This window comes from Ambystoma mexicanum, chromosome 13 (assembly GCF_040938575.1).
Source record: "Ambystoma mexicanum isolate Mex_15411 chromosome 13, UKY_AmexF1_1, whole genome shotgun sequence".
NCBI lineage: Eukaryota > Metazoa > Chordata > Amphibia > Caudata > Ambystomatidae > Ambystoma > Ambystoma mexicanum.
Window position 1 is genome coordinate 702,950,620 of NC_090938.1, and position 6,000 is coordinate 702,956,619.

A 6,000-nucleotide genomic window follows, 5' to 3' on the forward strand; every position below is an offset into this window, starting at 1 on the left:
CATAGTAAAGATGTGTAGACATACATAAACTTACACAGAAAGATACCAATAACATAACCATATTAAGGGAAGCGCCACAAATATCTGCAGACATGGACAAACACAGAGACATAGCGGCTGCGTAAAGATGCACGTACATAGAGTGCAGGCATACAGGCAGCACACATAAACATGCAAGCACACATTGCTCTCTCCCTTCACAGGCTGTCCAGTTAGGAATGGTGTGCTGAGAAAAGGGCGACCAGCAGACAGTGCAACCAGCAGCCCGGCTAGCTCAATCGGTAGAGCATGAGACTCTTAATCTCAGGGTCGTGGGTTCGAGCCCCACGTTGGGCGTGGCATTCTTTTACTGATATTTTTCACATTTTATTTTACACACCTAAGTCACCTGCAAAATAAACTCAAGTTACGTCCTCTCGCAGATCTCTCTCCTACAGTACTCTATGGCCCAATCTATACATCTCAGCTCCAGTCCTTCACGCGCAACTAGTGGGATTTACCACCAATCAGTGGCCAGGGCTCTGCCCGCCTCCTGTGACGTGTTTCCTGAAAACAACAGCCCAGCTCTCCCCATCCTCCGTGCGCACCCCTACAAGTTAGAGCGATCTGTCAGGATTGGCAAGTTTAAGGACCGTCTATATACCGTGGCGCGAATCACCCCGATCTGAAAGCGGCTGGAAAAAAAAAAGGTTGTGTCAGAAGTGGGATTTGAACCCACGCCCCCAATTGGAGACCAGAACACCCAGCTGGGAAAGAGAATCAGCTCTTGAGTCTGGCCCTTAGACCGCTCATCCTGACAACTGAAAGGTGCAGCAGGGTAAAGAGTACAGGCTCTGGAGCTGCAGGAGAAACAACGGCGTATCAGCGTGTAACAGGAACCTGAGAAGCAGCATTCAGCTTTAATCATCTGCAATGGAATATCACACACTATGCAACATCACTCTCGTGTTCTGCATTGCAGATAAGCAAGGGCATGTTCCACAACAGGCATCAGGTACGGACTACATCAGAACACGCTTAACATGGATTCCAGAACAGACACCAGCAGTGGCATACATTGGGACAAACACCAGCTGGGGAACATTCAGTCTCGGACATCAAGGATGGAATTTTGCAAAACAGCCACCAACTCGCCATCTTTCATCACCTACTGAATATTCAAGGGCAGCCATCAATACATTAATATTCTGGGGCACACATCAACAGTTGGGGTTCCTAGAACAGCTCTTGGCAAAGCAGCATTTTAGAACAAATATCAGCAATGCCCCCTTCTAGATCGCTCGTTAGTAGTGGGGTAGTCCAGAACAGACACTTTTCTGGAATATTTTAGGACGGACACCCACAGAGGGCGCTACGAAAGCATTCAGCAGTAATTAAACACTAAACAAATGTTATCAGCACCCAGTTATTACAGGCAGGTATGGCCAATGAGAGAAACCTCAATGGCTATTAGGAACAGAATATTCTAGAACAGGTATTGTGAATCGCATACCGTGATCTTGAAGGGGTAAAAACAGACTACCCTTTAGACAGCAGTTTTGTTGTTGACAAAACAGAAGGCATACTGTGGATAGGCAGGGTGACAGGGGAAGACAAGTTAAAAGGTTAAATACAGTATATAGAGGGGGACATTAATAAAAGGGTTGATTTAAATTTGGAAAGGTAAAGGGAATGGCAGAGTATGGGGAGTGGATAAGGGGAGGGGGACCCCACATTTGCACAAAAAAGTTGTCATCAAATGGGCCAATTTTCTCATTTTAGGGAGTTGGAGAAGACCTAAAAACCACCAAAGTCTTAAGCAAGGCTGTGGACAGCCATCATATCTGGGTGATGTCACAACGGCCATTCGAGTTAGACGATTGTAGTTAAGACTTTAGCATAGGAACTTTTTAGAACAAAGATCAGCACTAGCTATTCGCCAGTGACATCAGCAATAAAAACGTTTCCAACTTTGGTAGATCTGAACTTCGGTGATATACTGCGGTGGACTGTAAAGGACCTGCAAAAGATGGTTAAACTAGAGGACTGTCGCAGAGGTGGGGTCTGAGAGCCCTAATGCAGCCCAGCCCAGTGCCATGCACTGGAGTGCGGATGCCTTTGGGCAAGAAGAGATAGGGTGCATGTAGTCTCTGCAGCTATTCCAAGGCTAAGCAGGGTCCTGTCCGTGGACTGTGGAAAGGTGCAAAACGCAGAGTCGTGCTCCTGAAGAATCTCAAGGCTATGACGTGGCTGTCAGTATGGACCAATCTGCCATTAACAGCATGCTCAATCCGGATCACAGATGGGAAAGCGCCCTCTCTACTGGACCAATCTGCCATTAACTGCCTCTTCCTGTAGGAGTTCGCAGGCATGCCATGGCTCCCAGTGTCAGGCAAATCTGCCGTTAACTGCCTGCCTTGTATTATCTCAAAGCCGAGCCAGAGCTCTCTGTACTGGGTCTGTCTGCCCACAACAGCCTGGTCTGTATTATCTGAGAGCCAGGCTAAAGCTCTCTGTATTGGGCCGAGCTGCCAATAACAGCCTGCTCCTGTAAGAGTGCCCAGCCAGGCCGTGTCTCAGAATCTATGGGGTTACTTTTGGTGACTATACAAGCCTCTCCCTCCGACTCCTCACCTGGTGTTTATGAGGAGTCGTCAGAGGACGCAATCTACTTCTGTCCCCTCTGAGGTGCTGTCTTCTTCTTTCCCTTCTTTTGGAAGAGGTAAGGGCGGGCTCCCCCAGCGGCCACTTTGACTAATATGCAAAAAGCCTGGCAGTGGGGTCTCCGGGGAGCCAACCCCACTCCAGGGAAAAGCCGACAGGCAGAAATACCCAGGTATCCTTAGCTAGTGCAGGTAGGTTTGGTTTGGTAACAGGATGGCCGCTAAAGCAGTTGTTCCAACGGTCGGGTGATGGATGAGTAGAGTATTCGAGCAGATAGACCACCGGAGAAAGACTTCAACCTGAATGGCCAGTCACAGGTAAGAGGAATGGACTATAGGGTCCAGAATGCACAGCAAGGATGCTTACTGAAGAGCGGGGTAACGTCCTAGGAAAGGAATGAAAACGGACTGGAACCTCGATGTTATTACAAGGTAAGCAGGAAATGGAAGAGTCCCCAGAGACTGGGTGAACAACAGGAGACTGCCACAGACAAGAGAGCATGCAGTGGCCGAGCGGCCGGGCAAAGGGAAGGTAGACAGGAGAAGAGCGCGGAGCGCGCAGCACAAAGGTGGAAAGAAAGAGCAAGAGGGAGCCGTTAGAGCAACGGAACCCAGAGCGGCCAGAAAGCCGAATGAAAGTGGGAAACTAGCGTCTCACCTTACAGTTGAGCAGGGTTGCAACGCACTGATGCAATCCCCTGACTTCGGGATATACATGGCGGTGGCCCTGTTGGTGAGCTACTAGACCGCTAAGACATGTTCCAACAGTTACGTGCCAGGACCGTTTTAGCGTCCTACAGCGATCCCAGACCTTCCAGGACCGATTCAAGACACTGTGGCTATCGGCGTTAACTCAGTCTTCCGTTAACTGCCTGCCTTGTATTAGCTCACAGCCGAGCCAGAGCTCTCTATACTGGGCCTGTTTGCCACCAAGAGCCTGATCTGTGTTATCTCACAGCCAGGCTATAGTTCTGTATATTGCACCAACCTGGCATTAGCAGCTTGCTGCTGTAAGAGCTCACTGACAGGACATAGTTCCCTGTGTTGGCCTACCCAGGCCCTGCTGAAGATGTTTGGTTGCCCATTTCAACATGATGGTTGGTGGCCCCCTGCTGAGAGCGAAAACAGTCTGGGGCACTCCTGGGGTGCATACATTACAATGGTGAAAAGGGAAGGTTACTAGCCGCTGATTATCAGGAGACGGCCATCCAGCAGGGATACTAAACATGAATTGCCCACTGAAGAGCAATAAACCCTTCTTTGTCAGCAAGAGGCTGATGTGGAGGAACAAGTGTTTGGAGGCAATGAGGTGATAACACGTCTGTAAATCCTGCAAACATGGGGGAAGTCGCTGCCCCCCATACCCTTGCCCAAGACTTGAGGCCACTTTAATTTGCAAAGATTGAAAGGGCCTGACGGCGTCCCTGGGCTTATCTGCAAGTAAAAGCCTGCTACAATAAGGGCTCACCGCCAGGACAAAGCTCTCTGTATTGCTCCAGTCTGCTATTAACACAGCTGCTCCTGTATGAGATCGCAGGCAGACCATGGGGCTCTTTTTGTACCCACTCTTAGCCTGTATCTCGGGGTCCTGGATTTCTAGTATCTGTGAATGGCATAGGGGGTAGATTATGGTCAGTACATGTCTTAATGACGCAAACGAGTGTGTGCTTGGCTGTGCACAGGCACACACGCACAGATACAGACACACACGGTCTACTTATCCATAGAGACTTACTTCAGAGACACATGTAGGAAGAGGAAGCTAGCTGCACACATAGTAAAGATGTGTAGACATACATAAACTTACACAGAAAGATACCAATAACATAACCATATTAAGGGAAGCGCCACAAATATCTGCAGACATGGACAAACACAGAGACATAGCGGCTGCGTAAAGATGCACGTACATAGAGTGCAGGCATACAGGCAGCACACATAAACATGCAAGCACACATTGCTCTCTCCCTTCACAGGCTGTCCAGTTAGGAATGGTGTGCTAAGAAAAGGGCGACCAGCAGACTGTGTGACCAGCAGCCCGGCTAGCTCAGTCGGTAGAGCATGAGACTCTTAATCTCAGGGTCGTGGGTTCGAGCCCCACGTTGGGCGCGGCATTCTTTTACTGATATTTTTCACATGTTATTTTACACACCTAGGTCACCTGCAAAATAAACTCAAGTTACGTCCTCTCGCAGATCTCTCTCCTACAGTACTCTATGGCCCAATGAATACATCTCAGCTCCAGTCCTTCACGCGCAACTAGTGGGATTTACCACCAATCAGTGGCCAGGGCTCAGCCCGCCTCCTGTGACGTGTTTCCTGAAGACAACAGCCCAGCTCTCCCCACCCTCCGTGCGCACCCCTACAAGTTAGAGCGATCTGTCAGGATTGGCAAGTTTAAGGACCGTCTATATACCGTGGCGCGAATCACCCCGATCCGAAAGCGGCTGCAAAAAAAAAAAAAAAAGGTTGTGTCAGAAGTGGGATTTGAACCCACGCCTCCAATTGGAGACCAGAACACCCAGCTGGGAAAGAGAATCAGCTCTTGAGTCTGGCGCCTTAGACCGCTCGGCCATCCTGACAACTGGAAGGTGCAGCAGGGTAAAGAGTACAGGCTCTGGAGATGCAGGAGAAACAACGGCGTATCAGCGTGTAACGGGAACCTGAGAAGCAGCATTCAGCTTTAATCATCTGCAATGGAATATCACACACTATGCAACATCACTCTCGTGTTCTGCATTGCAGATAAGCAAGGGCATGTTCCACAACAGGCATCAGGTACGGACTACATCAGAACACGCTTAACATGGATTCCAGAACAGACACCAGCAGTGGCATACATTGGGACAAACACCAGCTGGGGAACATTCAGTCTCGGACATCAAGGATGGAATTTTGCAAAACAGCCACCAACTCGCCATCTTTCATCACCTACTGAATATTCAAGGGCAGCCATCAATACATTAATATTCTGGGGCACACATCAACAGTTGGGGTTCCTAGAACAGCTCTTGGCAAAGCAGCATTTTAGAACAAATATCAGCAATGCCCCCTTCTAGATCGCTCGTTAGTAGTGGGGTAGTCCAGAGCAGACACTTTTCTGGAATATTTTAGGACGGACACCCACAGAGGGCGCTACGAAAGCATTCAGCAGTAATAAAACACTAAACAAATGTTATCAGCACCCAGTTATTACAGGCAGGTATGGCCAATGAGAGAAACCTCAATGGCCATTAGGAACAGAATATTCTAGAACAGGTATTGTGAATCGCATACCGTGATCTTGAAGGGGTAAAAACAGACTACCCTTTAGACAGCAGTTTTGTTGTTGACAAAACAGAAGGCATACTGTGGATAG

At 48.8% G+C, this 6,000-nt stretch overlaps 1 non-coding gene across 1 annotated transcript; it reads right to left on the reverse strand.

Annotated features, from left to right (window-relative positions):
- Positions 1-5,114: 5,114 nt before the first annotated feature.
- On the reverse strand, positions 5,115-5,224 carry TRNAL-CAA (transfer RNA leucine (anticodon CAA)). The gene is made up of 2 exons: positions 5,187-5,224; positions 5,115-5,160 (listed from the first exon to the last, which is right to left on the reverse strand). It is a non-coding gene; the product is annotated as a tRNA-Leu (tRNA).
- Positions 5,225-6,000: the final 776 nt, after the last annotated feature.